The sequence below is a fragment of the Ascaphus truei genome, chromosome 16, assembly GCF_040206685.1.
Source record: "Ascaphus truei isolate aAscTru1 chromosome 16, aAscTru1.hap1, whole genome shotgun sequence".
In the NCBI taxonomy this organism is placed as follows: domain Eukaryota; kingdom Metazoa; phylum Chordata; class Amphibia; order Anura; family Ascaphidae; genus Ascaphus; species Ascaphus truei.
Genome location: NC_134498.1, coordinates 50,482,032 through 50,498,208, shown reverse-complemented (window position 1 = coordinate 50,498,208; position 16,177 = coordinate 50,482,032). Strand labels below are relative to the sequence as shown.

General features: G+C 53.6%; 1 protein-coding gene across 1 annotated transcript in view; it reads right to left on the bottom strand.

Moving 5' to 3' along the window:
* MSN (moesin) overlaps positions 1-16,177 on the bottom strand; it is a 53,622-nt gene that overhangs the window by 26,176 nt on the left and 11,269 nt on the right. The window lies entirely within an intron of this gene.

Below are 16,177 nucleotides of genomic sequence, written 5' to 3'. Positions count from 1 at the left end.
CTCCCCCGCCACAGTCAATACCTCAACAAATCTCTTCCACATCCCAAGCCTGCTGTCCTCCCCAAGTCCTGCCCCCTCCATCTCCGAATTAAATCACCCTACGCCCTTTTCTTACTCCTTGAGCAAGAAAGAAAATCCTAATTCACTCCCTCGTCCTGTCCCGCCTTGACTACCGCAACCTTTTCCTATTTGGCATTCCCCTCTTCTGCCAATCCCAACTCCAATCCATCCAAAACGCTGCTGCCAGACTCATGTACATCACTCACCGCTCCACCACGCTGATCCCTACACCGGCTTCCCATAGCCTCCTCTAGAATCAACATTTAAACCCCTAACTCTGACTTACAAAGCTGTCAATGACTCTGCCCCCCATTATATCTCCGCCCTCATCCCCAAATATATCTCTAACCGCCCCCTAAATTCTGCCCATGAAATCCACCTTTATTCCTGCCTTCTTTCCTCGTCTCCCACAAGACTTCTCCCATGCTGCTCCTATCTATGGAATTCCTTACCACGCACCGCCACTCTCCCCCAGCACCGCGCACCATCACTCTCCCCCAGCACCGCGCACCATCACTCTCCCCCAGCACCGCGCACCGTCACTCTCCCCCAGCACCGCGCACCGTCACTCTCCCCCAGCACCACGCACCATCACTCTCCCCCAGCACCGCGCACCATCACTCTCCCCCAGCACCGCCACTCTCCCCCAGCACCGCCACTCTCCCCCAGCACCGCCACTCTCCCCCAGCACCATCACTCTCCCCCAGCACCATCACTCTCCCCCAGCACCGTGCACCGTCACTCTCCCCCAGCACCGCGCACCATCACTCTCCCCCAGCACCGCGCACCATCACTCTCCCCCAGCACCGCGCACCATCACTCTCCCCCAGCACCGCGCACCAGCACTCTCCCCCAGCACCGCGCACCATCACTCTCCCCCAGCACCACGCACCATCACTCTCCCCCAGCACCGTGCACCGTCACTCTCCCCCAGCACCGTGCACCGTCACTCTCCCCCAGCACCGCGCACCATCACTCTCCCCCAGCACCGCGCACCATCACTCTCCCCCAGCACCGCGCACCAGCACTCTCCCCCAGCACCGCGCACCATCACTCTCCCCCAGCACCACGCACCATCACTCTCCCCCAGCACCGCGCACCGTCACTCTCCCCCAGCACCGCGCACCGTCACTCTCCCCCAGCACCGCGCACCGTCACTCTCCCCCAGCACCGCGCACCGTCACTCTCCCCCAGCACCGCGCACCATCACTCTCCCCCAGCACCACGCACCATCACTCTCCCCCAGCACCGCGCACCGTCACTCTCCCCCAGCACCACGCACCATCACTCTCCCCCAGCACCGCGCACCATCAGAATCTCCCCCAGCACCGCGCACCTTCACTCTCCCCCAGCACCGTCACTCTCCCCCAGCACCGCGCACCTTCACTCTCCCCCAGCACCGTCACTCTCCCCCAGCACCGCGCACCGTCACTCTCCCCCAGCACCGCGCACCGTCACTCTCCCCCAGCACCGCGCACCATCAGAATCTCCCCCAGCACCGCGCACCTTCACTCTCCCCCAGCACCGTCACTCTCCCCCAGCACCGCGCACCGTCACTCTCCCCCAGCACCGCGCACCATCAGAATCTCCCCCAGCACCGCGCACCATCAGAATCTCCCCCAGCACCGCGCACCATCACTCTCCCCCAGCACCGCGCACCATCACTCTCCCCCAGCACCACGCACCATCACTCTCCCCCAGCACCGCGCACCGTCACTCCCCCCAGCACCACGCACCATCACTCTCCCCCAGCACCGTCACTCTCCCCCAGCACCGCGCACCGTCACTCTCCCCCAGCACCGCGCACCATCAGAATCTCCCCCAGCACCGCGCACCGTCAGACTCTCCCCAGCACCATCAGACTCTCCCCCAGCACCGCGCACCATCAGACTGTCCCCCAGCACCGCGCACCATCAGGTTCTCCCCCAGCACCGCGCACCATCAGACTCTCCCCAAGCACCGCGCACCATCAGACTCTCCCCCAGCACCGCGCACCATCACTCTCTCCCAACACCGCGCACCATCAGGCTCCCCCCAGCACCGCGCACCATCAGTCTCTCCCCCAGCACCGCGCACCATCACACTCTCCCCCAGCACCGCGCACCATCAGTCTCTCCCCCAGCACCGCGCACCATCAGTCTCTCCCCCAGCACCGCGCACCATCAGTCTCTCCCCCAGCACCGCGCACCATCAGGCTCTCCCCCAGCACCGCGCACCATCACTCTCTCCCAACACCGCGCACCATCAGGCTCCCCCCAGCACCGCGCACCATCAGTCTCTCCCCCAGCACCGCGCACGATCAGACTCTCCCCCAGCACCGCGCACCATCAGACTCTCCCCCAGCACCGCGCACCATCAGACTCTCCCCCAGCACCACGCACCATCAGACTCTCCCCCAGCACCGCGCACCATCAGACTCTCCCCCAGCACCGCGCACCATCAGTCTCTCCCCCAGCACCGTGCACCATCAGTCTCTCCCCCAGCACCGCGCACCATCAGTCTCTCCCCCAGCACCGCGCACCATCAGTCTCTCCCCCAGCACCGCGCACCATCAGTCTCTCCCCCAGCACCGCGCACCATCAGTCTCTCCCCCAGCACCGCGCACCATCAGTCTCTCCCCCAGCACCGCGCACCATCAGTCTCTCCCCCAGCACCGCGCACCATCACTCTCTCCCAACACCGCGCACCATCAGGCTCCCCCCAGCACCGCGCACCATCAGTCTCTCCCCCAGCACCGCGCACCATCAGTCTCTCCCCCAGCACCGCGCACCATCAGACTCTCCCCCAGCACCGCGCACCATCAGACTCTCCCCCAGCACCGCGCACCATCAGACTCTCCCCCAGCACCACGCACCATCAGACTCTCCCCCAGCACCACGCACCATCAGACTCTCCCCCAGCACCGCGCACCATCAGACTCTCCCCCAGCACCGCGCACCATCAGACTCTCCCAACACCGTGCACCATCAGGCTCCCCCCAACACCGCGCACCATCAGTCTCTCCCCCAGCACCGCGCACCATCAGTCTCTCCCCCAGCACCGCGCACCATCAGTCTCTCCCCCAGCACCGCGCACCATCAGTCTCTCCCCCAGCACCGCGCACCATCAGGCTCTCCCCCAGCACCGCGCACCATCAGACTCTCCCCCAGCACCGCGCACCATCAGACTCTCCCCCAGCACCACGCACCATCAGACTCTCCCCCAGCACCGCGCACCATCAGGCTCCCCCCAGCACCGCGCACCATCAGTCTCTCCCCCAGCACCGCGCACGATCAGACTCTCCCCCAGCACCGCGCACCATCAGACTCTCCCCCAGCACCGCGCACCATCAGACTCTCCCCCAGCACCACGCACCATCAGACTCTCCCCCAGCACCGCGCACCATCAGACTCTCCCCCAGCACCACGCACCATCAGACTCTCCCCCAGCACCGCGCACCATCAGACTCTCCCCCAGCACCGCGCACCATCAGACTCTCCCAACACCGCGCACCATCAGGCTCCCCCCAGCACCGCGCACCATCAGTCTCTCCCCCAGCACCGCGCACCATCAGACTCTCCCCCAGCACCGCGCACCATCAGACTCTCCCCCAGCACCGCGCACCATCAGACTCTCCCCCAGCACCACGCACCATCAGACTCTCCCCCAGCACCGCGCACCATCAGACTCTCCCCCAGCACCGCGCACCATCAGACTCTCCCCCAGCACCACACACCGTCAGGCTCTCCCCCAGCACCGCGCACCGTCAGGCCCTCCCCCAGCACCGCGCACCGTCACGCTCTCCCCCAGCACCGCGCACCGTCAGAATCTCACCCAGCACCGCGCACCGTCAGAATCTCACCCAGCACCGCGCACCGTCAGGCTCTCCCCCAGCACCGCGCACCGTCAGGCTCTCCCCCAGCACCGCGCACCGTCAGGCTCTCCCCCAGCACCGCGCACCGTCAGGCTCTCCCCCAGCACCGCGCACCATCAGACTCTCCCCCAGCACCGCGCACCATCAGACTCTCCCCCAGCACCGCGCACCGTCAGACTCTCCCCCAGCACCGCGCACCGTCAGACTCTCCCCCAGCACCGCGCACCGTCAGGCTCTCCCCCAGCACTGCGCACCGTCACGCTCTCCCCCAGCACCGCCAGAATCTCACCCAGCACCGCGCACCGTCAGGCTCTCCCCCAGCACCGCGCACCGTCAGGCTCTCCCCCAGCACCGCGCACCGTCAGGCTCTCCCCCAGCACCGCGCACCGTCAGGCTCTCCCCCAGCACCGCGCACCGTCAGGCTCTCCCCCAGCACCGCGCACCGTCAGGCTCTCCCCCAGCACCGCGCACCATCAGACTCTCCCCCAGCACCGCGCACCATCAGTCTCTCCCCCAGCACCACACACCGTCAGGCTCTCCCCCAGCACCGCGCACCGTCACGCTCTCCCCCAGCACCGCGCACCGTCAGAATCTCACCCAGCACCGCGCACCGTCAGGCTCTCCCCCAGCACCGCGCACCGTCGGGCTCTCCCCCAGCACCGCGCACCGTCAGGCTCTCCCCCAGCACCGCGCACCGTCAGGCTCTCCCCCAGCACCGCGCACCGTCAGGCTCTCCCCCAGCACCGCCAGAATCTCACCCAGCACCGCGCACCGTCAGGCTCTCCCCCAGCACCGCGCACCGTCAGGCAACTCCCCCAGCACCGCGCACCGTCAGGCTCTCCCCCAGCACCGCGCACCGTCAGGCTCTCCCCCAGCTTCCAGATGTTTAGAAACTCCATGAAAATGCACCTTTTCAAGAAAGCCTGTCCGGCATACCACGAACATCCTACTCTTTCCCCCCTCCCCCCCCCCACCCCCACCCGTCTGGCTGGACCATTCTCCACACAGACATACTCTGTCCCACTATGAGCAGCCACGTTACCTTCTTGTTTCAACATTGCCCCTTATTCCCTGTAGACGGTAAGCTCTTCGGAGCAGGGCCTCAATACCTTCTATATACGTTTGTCATTGCCCTTATGTGTATGGCATTCTGTTTATATAATCACTGTATTCCCCCATTGCGCTTTACACAAATGATATGTATGTGCATTAAAAAAAAAATTCAATATACACACCGTGTGAGTGAGCGTCATCTTCAGCCCGTCTCCCCACTGTGACACCCCCCCAATAATCTCCCAGGTCCTGCGGTTACAGCCCGTCTCCCCACTGTGACACCCCCCCAATAATCTCCCAGGTCCTGCGGTTACAGCCCGTCTCCCCACTGTGACACCCCCCCAATAATCTCCCAGGTCCTGTGGTTACAGCCCGTCTCCCCACTGTGACACCCACCCAATAATCTCCCAGGTCCTGCGGTTACAGCCCGTCTCCCCACTTTGACACCCCCCCAATAATCTCCCAGGTCCTGCGGTTACAGCCTCGCCTCCACATCGCTCCCTTACTTTCTCACACACACACACACACACACACCAGTATATACACCCACAAACACACACACACACAAACACACCCACAAACACACACACACACACCCACCAGTATATACACCCACAAACACACACTTGTATGTGTGCGCGTATGTGAAATTTATTGTACATTTCAACCAGTGGAAAGGATTTAATCTGGTAAATGAAAGAATGACTTTTGTCACACGGTGGGAGGGGGGGGGGGGGACACATGTTCCCTTTTGACCTTGAAGTGTAAACTGCTGTATATGCAGAAGCTGCAGCGAGCCCAGGCTGGGTCTGCCACAGGAAGTGAGCCACATCCTCCCAAGTGGCGCTCGGCACCACTGCACAGAACGCAGGGGGGGGGGGAGGGAGGGGGGGAGGACGCTGTGTGGGTGACAATGTAACACTGTGCAACATGAGCTTATCATAAATAGGAGTTACTGTGTCAGCCAGGCTGGGCTATAGTGCTGTGTATATCAGCAGACACCAGCAATATGCTCGTGTACTGGATCTCAGCATATAAAGATCCCCGGTATACCGTCTCCAGTGATTATTTCCCCTCGGAGCATCTGATCCCCCGTTCCATTCACGGGGTTCTCTGCTTTTGTGAGCCGGGTTTTTAGGTGCAAATGAGGGGCAGCCAGGCAGTCCTAGCAGGGACGCCAGTGACAGATTTGTGGGTCAGCTCAAGACCCCCACTGGATGAGAAGCCGCTTTCCCCCGTACTGGAGGAGACTTCCGCCCCATTCACACTAATGGGAATAAAAGCTCCCCCCGCACAGAATACAGACCCGAGAAGGGAAGTATTCCAGGAGCGCACACGTATCGGGAACGGTACTCAGGCCTGCAACGCCTTCTCACATCCCGTGTAACGCCGTTTTATAGTTTAAGATACAGGTTTACCAATTTACCCCATTCAGGCTCCGTTAAGCACAAAAACGTAACATGTACGCAAATACACAACAAGAATATACAATACGCACCATTCCTCCCCAAAATGTGTCGTCGTGGAACCATACCCGCAGCAGGGAGGATTTGCACTCATCTAATGTTTTATTCCTTGAAATCTCTTTTGCAATAATATTTCCCTGAAATGAAATACTGGTGGGTTGGTCAGGGAGGTGACACGCGCGCACACACACACACACACACACACACACACACACACACACACACACACACACAGAGAGACGACCTCTGGCAGGATATGGGTTAATTGGACCGCTTTGTGGGGGAAGAGGAAGTGAAATCAGAGTTTCAGGTCCATGAAGCAGAAAGTGGAACATTTCACATGGATCCGGAGGTATTTATAGCGCAGTCTCTCCGTCTCACACGGCCCAGGTCTCCGGCAAAATCCCTCCCTGTAACCCCACTCTTAGCCGAGCCCTTTGCTGCCGGACACCTCACTGTATTATTATTATTATTATTATTATTAATAAATGCTGCCCTGTATCCTCTCCGTGGCCCCTGCAGCTGCACTGTGTATGCAGCAATGTACAGAACAGGTACCACAATACAGGGAACCAAACCGCATACAAGATTTATACGCAAAGAGCTTCCAATCTTCCCAGGTATAATCTCGGGAGTCTTTCTGTAGCAGACGAACTCTCCAAGGAGCGGCACTGTAACTGCCACGGACCCTTCCGTTTTATTTCAGAGCTATTAAACAGGAGAAGTGGAGCTTATTAATCAGCAAGTTATTTTTGGCTTCACCGAAAGCATGTATCTGGGTGGGATCGGTCTTCTATACGTCATTTTCTTCTCGCGCAGATTAGCAATAGACGGATGGGATCCCCCTCTCTGGTGTGCAGGGGGGCGGAGGGGGGAGGATTTGATAGCAAAACCAATACAGGGCGTTATACACCCTTACATTGATTGTGCGTTATCACACTATGGTTTGGGGCTTGTATTTGAAAGGCTATAAACATTTAAAAATTGATCATTGTAAACACACACACACACACTTTGTAGCGGACAGACAGACACAAGGCCTTTGAAAAGACAGCCAGCATGCAGAGCTGCACACACAATGGCTTTTTCATCTCACTCGAGCTGTTCCAGACAGGGCCGCAGAGCGAGGACTTGGGCAGAACTAAAGGCAGCTTTGTCTGAGGCCTCTCTAGGGCAGGGAGTGAGGGGGAGTTACTGGGAGGACTACAGTGAAAAAAATTATATATATATATATATATATATATATATATATATATATATATATATATATATATATATATATATATATATTCATATTCTAGTGAGCACTCTCATTCTCCGCAGACCTGGTCCTACAGAGCCAAGTAAAAGGAACGCAGCGGAATACTAAAATACCAGCGCCCCGATACTGCGAATTAAAACAGGATCAATGTTTCAGTCAACTCTTAATCAACAATATCATTTATTATTTTTTTTGCATCGTTTTTTGCACCGGTGTACCAAGCATCGCAGAACAGCATGTTTGGGGTACATTTTACACACGGAAATCTCAAAATTTAATGGTGCTCGCGTGCCCTTATACACCAACCGTATTCTGTTTCATCTTGTTACAATGTGTACATTAAACGTCAAAAAAACATTTTCGTCAAAGTTGATTTCAAACCACAAACTAGGCGTCAACTGGATGAAGTCGCATAACGACCTTGATTTGAACCGCACGTTTTACGGAGCTTTGTGCTACTTTTAAAACCCGAAGCGGACAATATATACCACTTGTTTCACATTTTTTGTACCTTTTATAATGAAAACGAGATCTGTCCAAGGTGAACAAAAATGCCGTCAGTGAGAAAAAAAAGAAAGCTGTGTGTGCTGGGCACACGCAGAGTAAGTGAAACTTTGTGTGTGTGTGTGTGTGTGACGCAGAGTAAGTGAAACTTTGTGTGTGTGTGTGTGTGTGTGTGTGTGTGTGTGTGTGTGTGTGTGTGTGTGCGTGTGTGTGTGCTGGGCACACGCAGAGTAAGTGAAACTTCGTGTGTGTGTGTGTGTGTGTGTGTGTGTGTGTGTGCGTGCTGGGCACACGCAGAGTAAGTGAAACTTCGTGTGTGTGTGTGTGTGTGTGCGTGTGTGTGTGTGTGCTGGGCACACGCAGAGTAAGTGAAACTTCGTGTGTGTGTGTGTGTGTGTGTGTGTGTGCGCTGCACACGCAGAGTAAGTGAAACTTCGTGTGTGTGTGCTGTGTGTGTGCGTGTGTGTGTGTGTGCGTGTGTGTGTGTGTGCTGCACACGCAGAGTAAGTGAAACTTCGTGTGTGTGTGCTGTGTGTGTGCTGTGTGTGTGCGTGTGTGTGTGTGTGCTGGGCACACGCAGAGTAAGTGAAACTTCGTGTGTGTGTGCTGTGTGTGTGCTGTGTGTGTGCTGTGTGTGTGCGTGTGTGTGTGTGTGCTGGGCACACGCAGAGTAAGTGAAACTTCGTGTGTGTGTGCGTGTGTGTGTGCTGCACACGCAGAGTAAGTGAAACTTCGTGTGTGTGTGCGTGTGTGTGTGCTGCACACGCAGAGTAAGTGAAACTTTGTGTGTGTGTGTGCTGTGTGTGTGCTGGGCACACGCAGAGTAAGTGAAACTTCTTTGTGTGTCGTCAGCAACATATAAAGTAACAATAATATTATTACTGCTTAGAGCATGAGTAAATTTGATTGGCGGGGTCGTGTTTATTGGCAGCAGTACCGGCATCATGGATGTTGAGCGGTCGGGGGGAGCAGCGGTGGTCAGTGTTGTTGAGCGGGTGAAGGGAGCGGCGCCGGCTGCTAGCGCCGCCGCATGTCAGCGGGCGTGTGGGGGGAGCGGCGGCTGTTAGCAGCGGCGCCGGCGGCGTGATTTTTAGGTTAGCAGGGCGGGTGGAAGCATGTCAGTGTTGGGGTCGGACTGAGCCAGAACACAGCCCGGCCTCAACTGCCAGCTTCATGACGTCACATCCGTTTCATTTTCTGTCTCCACAATGCATTTTTGTCCCATTACGAATGAGGTGCCACTAAAGAAGTTTCACTTCAAAAAGGAAGTCATTGGTACACTTTAGATCAGGGAGTGCAATCTTTCTCTGCGCTACCTTGCCAGCTGTCCCCCTCTCTGCGCACCCCCCCCCCCCTCATACCTCAGGTCCTCTAAGGAACCCCGACCCTCTCTAATAGCGTGTCTGAGATCAGATGCATTGTAAGGAACCCCAACCCTCTCTAATAGTGTGTCTGAGATCAGATGCATTGTAAGGAACCCCAACCCTCTCTAATAGCACTTCTGCTATCAGATGCATTGTAAGGGACCCCAACCCTCTCTAATAGCGCGTCTGAGATCAGATGCATTGTAAGGAACCCCAACCCTCTCTAATAGCGTGTCTGATATCAGATGCATTGTAAGGAACCCCAACCCTCTCTAATAGTGCATCTGAGATCAGATGCATTGTAAGGAACCCCAACCCTCTCTAATAGCGTGTCTGAGATCAGATACATTGTAAGGAACCCCAACCCTCTCTAATAACGCTTCTGAGATCAGATGCATTGTAAGGAACCCCAACCCTCTCTAATAGCGCGTCTGAGATCAGATGCATTGTAAGGAACCCCAACCCTCTCTAATAGCGCGTCTGAGATCAGATGCATTGTAAGGAACCCCAACCCTCTCTAATAGCGCGTCTGTAACCCCAACCCTCTCTAATAGCGCGTCTGAGATCAGATGCATTGTAAATTCTTCTGCATTTGATACAATTCAAATGACCTGAACATTGTAGGAAACCCTTTAGGGGTGCTCGGGGAACCCACGGGTTCCTAGGCTTTAGATTACCACACTGGGTGTCACCTGTAAGTGACCTGTATTAAATAATCTTCTGTACAGCGCATGCAGGAACACACATCCTGAACAGGAACACAACTACAAATTTGTACCAAGCCGATGTCTCCGTGTTCAAAGCCCAAGCAACTTCAATTATGCTTGGAATATGTCACTATGAATTTTTATTTCCACAAAAATGTACCACTATAACTCACTGAGTCACACATTAGTCACTGGTGCTGACATTTTAATCTAACATAATAGCCCAATGAGGAAATGGTCTCTACCTAGAAGATAATCACACTTGAATTAAAAACACATGGTTGAAACGTCAGGACTTTCAGAGTTGGGTTTAACCGGCTGTGATACTGAAAAGTTACAGCTACAAGTTACAGCTACAAGTTACAGCTACAAGTTACAGCTACAAGTTACAGCTACAAGTTACACAAAGTGCCACATTACACAAAGTGCCACATTACACAAAGTGCCCGCGCAGCTATTCTACTGGGATGAAAGTCTCACTTGGCTAATCTACAGTAATTATCTACCCAACAAAGTAGCTAATTAACAGAAGCCAGTAATGTGCCACTTTCCCCCGACACTTCATGCAGCCAGAAGTTACTGCACAAAAATGTCCTTATGTAGCAAAAAACTTTTTCAAATGAACAATGAATCCCAAAGTTTCAAATTAATTGTAGCATGAAGTAACCCTTTCACTGCCAAGCTAGAACGCACCATTAACCCTTACAGTGCTGATGTACTCGGACGGGAGTGGACGAAAGGGCCACCAACAGGTCGGGTTTTCAGGATATCCCCGCTTAAGCACAGGTGGCTTAATCTGTGGCTCAGTCAAAGATGGAGCCACCTGTGCTGAAGCAGGGATATCCGAAAACCCTGATCTGTTGGTGGCCCTTTAGGACTAGAGATGGCCACCCCTGTGCTAGGTACTTCACGGACACTTGAATTGCATCATGTGATCGAACCTGACGCGATGGTGCCGAATGCTCGTAAAGGTTAAACTAATATAGGCTTCTGGGGGTAGTTCCAGCTTTAACTCTTGCACAGTAATGTTAGCGTCTTGCCCTCTGGACAGGTCTTGCCCTCTGGACAGGTCTTGCCCTCTGGACAGGTCTTGCCCTCTGGGGTAGGCTGCAAATCATGATTTTCATAAACTCAAGCATCTTAAGGAACCTTTAAAACTGTTATGGGCTCTGGGGAAAGCTCCATTTTAGCCTCCCGGACAAATAATAAGTCACTGGGAAAGAGGAGATGTTGTGGGGTGTTACAATGTGACAGATAGCAAAGATGGCTACTGAGGAAACTGGGCCCGGATTCAAACTCAGAATCCCCACACGTTGGCGCGGCTAGTTCCAGATGCTGTAAACTTGGCCACGTCACTTTATTTCCTTACTGATTAGATTGTACGCGGTGTGTCACAGGGACAAACCACACATGTGAATTCTACGCCCAGACACGCCGCTGACAGCGCCAAGTGAAGAAGTCTATACAGCGAGCGGCGTTCCCGCGAGTCGCACAGCAGGAAAGATTAGCATTCCACAGAAGGGAATGAGTAAGCGCAGGAAGGAGACGCTTTGCACAGAGGGCAGAAACCATTCATCCACAAAACTCAGCCGTCAATGCGGCAACCTCCACAAATAACCGACCACGGGTTATTAAGTGACTTGCTGCCAGAGGTCACGACTTGTCCTTTGCACAGGATGAGTACAAATAAAGCAATATTAATTGAATTATATATTATTATTATTTTTGCACCTTATACACGCACCTGAGAGTCAGGTTTGTTTCACCCAGGTCAGCCTCGTTATGACAGTGAACACGCACATTACTACTCTATGTGTCGCAGCAGAGGAAGGACAGGCCAGAAACTAAAGGCAGTGAGTGAGCCTCAGTTTATCCATCATCCTCTTTCCCAGCAAACAGAAGCCCGACTAGTCATATGCTACGGGGGGGGGGGGGGGTGGGGGGGGGGGGAGGGAGTAATTTTTTTGGCTTAAAAACAATGACTCCCTTCCACGAATAAGCAGCACGGCTTCTCCGTTTCTAACGTGTACCCCTGCTGAATGAAACCGTCCCTTCTGGAGGATACACCGACGTCCCAGTACAGAATTAGTGCTCCGAGCGCATCCTCATCTCTCTCACACTGCCCCCCGTCTGGTCAAATAATCAGTTACTGATATAGCACATCAGGTCAGGGGTCTTCCACTGGCTTCCGGAGGGGGTCGGATTGGGAAACATTTAGGAGTCGTGGCGAGTTAGACTTCACAACGTTAATATTCTAAATCTGTTTAAAGGCTGTATAATGTCTGTACCATACACAGGTCTATTAATGCACAGGCATCTTAAGAGCGAGTTTGTGTGAGAAATTGCACTTAATTGTCACAGCAACCTGTGATATTAGTGGGATCAGATAATCCTCGGGACCCCAGCTACAAGACGTCATGCAGGGGTCCGATGCTGGGTTACTGGGGGTGATGGGGCATCCATAACCTGGCTGAGAATACCATGTATAAAGGAATACACATGTAGCAACCCTGTGGGAATACAACTTACTTAAGGGCCCGAGCGGGTTGAGTGAAGGTATAGCTACTGTGTAATGGCCTCGATCCATCATATGGAATAGGAGGACCAGGCAGAACCTAGCCAAACCCACCTACATAAAGGAACCTAGTGATGTCATTAAGTAATGTCCATACCTCTCCCCATGTAGTTATGAGGACTAGTGATATCACTGTTTGATATTTTATATATAATAAAACAGCGAGAGGAATTTATTCAGCCAGTTTGAAGACTTGTAACAAGAGGCCGCCGCCGCCGCGCCCTCTGTCCCCTGTCCCCCCACACACCTTGAATGTTTTTTACAGGATGGGTAGTGAAGCCCCCCGGGTTTCCCGGGGTTGTTACATTCAGCGTGCGCGAAGCCGTAACTCCTGACGTTGCGGTTTGCTGGCCATTTTGGAGGGAGATTTAAACCAGGTAACTTCACCAGTATCTCAGAATCTAGGGGGGATCCAGAACTGTAAATAGCATGGTACAGCTCCAGGGAGACACACACACACACACAGACACACACGCACAGACACACACGCACAGACACACACGCACACGTAAATAGCAGGTAAGGGAAAGAGAGGGAGAGGGGGGGGGTAAGGAAAAGAGAGGGAGAGGTGGGGTAAGGGAAAGAGAGGGAGAGAGCGGGTAAGGGGGGAGCAGGGAGGTAAAATTGCTGCTTTCGATTTAAAGTGTGCCGCAGATGGAGACAGCCAGGCACCGGAGCTTGCCAAAGCAACTCTACTCTCCCATTATTCATGCTTAGAATTTGCTGCACGTTCATTTTAAAATCGGCAACTTTTGGGCAACCTCCAGAATAAAATTAAAAAAAAAAAAAAAACCCAACTTGCATCTAGTTCCCTTCCCATAGCCGCCCCCTCTGGGGAAGCTCCAATTTACATTTCCAAAAGAAAGTTAAGCCAATCGCTGCAATTTGTGACTTTTTCTGTGCAGGGCTCCAAAGAACTAGCCCCCCAATTCCCAAAGAACTAGCCCCCTCCACCCCACCCCCACAGAGGGAACAATAGCCCCGAGACTGTCCCCCAAGCACATGGCTGCCCCCTTGCCCCATGCATGGGCACCGGGTTACACGCAGCCTGTGGGAGCGGGGGACCTGTTGCTTCACTTGACGAGTACCAGCCGACTGCCTAATAAGGCCTTTACCAGCAGCACAGCCAGGAAAGGCTTCGGTAGCTGACGTAGGCCCGAGGAAGGAGTTAGTCATCCATTTCCTACGGAGACTGCAGCGAAGCCAACACACTCCGCAGATATTAAGAGCTCGGAGCTGCAAGCAGAGGCACTTTATCTGGCTCAGGATGTCAGATTAGCCGTGTTGTGTTTGTGGAACGTGCTAATTGTGAGACTGGGTGACACACACACACACACACACACACACACACACACACACTCTCAGCCATGTAACACCTCTAGTTTCCAGACACAGCTTGCAAGTTACAATTTGATGACGGGAATTAAAATCAAAGCTTGTGAAAAATGTGTATTTAAAAAGGTGTCGTCATTTTGTGTTTTTTGTTACTACTCATTTGAACACAAGCATTAACAAAAAGGTAGAATTTATTTTTACTGGAGGGCAGCACAATTCCATTCCTGTCCCCTTTGGAAAATTCTCACCCAGCATATTCAGAGGATCGCAATTGCAGTCACCCAAGGGGTTAATATTGAGAAGGGATCTGCCCAAACCCCAGGGAAGCGAGTACACAAGTCTTTTCTGTACCCGTGTTTTGGAAATATGTCTGGAGCAGAAGATGCCAGACATGTGAAGGCAAAAGCACATTGGCATGACCTTAACCCCCGAGTATGACCTTCAAAGAGGGCAGAGATGTACCAGACAATACACTGGGAACTCAGCCTCGGCTCTGGGACTTTCATACAAATACACATTCTATAAACCCTTCAGTGTACAAAGGGCAGGCGGTACTGTACCACTGTTGGCCCAATCTGCACTGACATGGTTACAAATACACACGCTACACGGTATATTAGTACAGAGCATCTCCACACTTTCCACAATCCCCCTCTTCACTCTGCCAATGAGGTCAAATTGTGACGGGTCCACAACATTGTTTGTAAACAGAAAATATGATTTATTTATTTTTCCCCCCCAAAAGGCCCATATTCACTTTCTGTTCTTAGAAGACACTGGAAGGATCGGGAGGTTTGGAAAGTCCGGCACACTATCCTTTCATCTATAAAGAACTCACATTTTGGTTCACCAAAAAGTATCACAACCTTCATGGAATGTATCCTTCAAGGCGACACACACACACACACACACACACACACACACACACACACACACACACACTATTATTGTGATCTTATAAAAGCGCCAACATATGCAGCAGCGCAGTGCAACAGGAAACAGTAGTTACATAAAAAGTGACAAAAGAACAAATGAATGCAAACGGCTACAATAGGCAGCCCTGCTCCCAGCACCCCCCCACCCCCCCCCCCCCCCAGAGGGAGAGTAATGTCATTGTGGAAGTGTTCAGTTTTATAAGCCAATAAAAGAGGCGACGTGATCATAAACCTAAAGCACTTCAGTGCGTGTGGCGCGGGCAGATTGAGGCGGCGCACGGCTGGATCTGCATTATACGGGAAGCTCACTCCGTACATACACAGTGTTTCCAATGTTTTATCTTTGTTTAAGGAGTGCTGCTGTATAGGGACCTAAAAACCCAACATCAAAGCACATCTGCCCGGGGAGGGGGGGGGGGGGGGGGGGAGAGGTGTCACCTTGGCGGGTGGGACGAAGCGGATCATACTTTGGCCAAATTACAAAACCCCAATTAAATGAAAGATGTGCAGGGGGTTATTCAGCAAGCAATAAGAAAGGGTTAATATGGATTAAATGTTTTAGCCTATTTGGGAGGTGCAGCGATCTTGTGTTTGTTACACATTAAACATAAAATCCTCTTCATAGCACCGGACCATTTACTTTGGTCACTTAGAATAAAGATGGAAACAGGGCACACGTATCCCTCTGTATTACGGCAGGGTTACTTGTCCCCTCTGCCAGTAAGAACCCCCCCCCCCCCCCATATATATATATTTCACTGTGTATTTTTGTCACATTGCCTGTTGCTCTGGGCTTCTTTGTTTCTTTAGAAAGTGGAAGTGAGAAGTTTGATATTCAACCGAGCATTACGAGGTCACCGCGCCCGTACCAGGCCACGTCGATGGCACGCCCCTCTGCAACCGGGAACTTCCCGGGGGGGGGGGGGGGGGAAGGGGTTCCTTAGCAATGTCCAGAGCAGCAGATAACGAGGTCACAGAAAGCTCACATTCAGCCTCTCCCTCTCAGAGGAGCAAGGACAGCGACTTGTTTAATAGGCTAAAATAATCCCGGATTGGCACCTTTA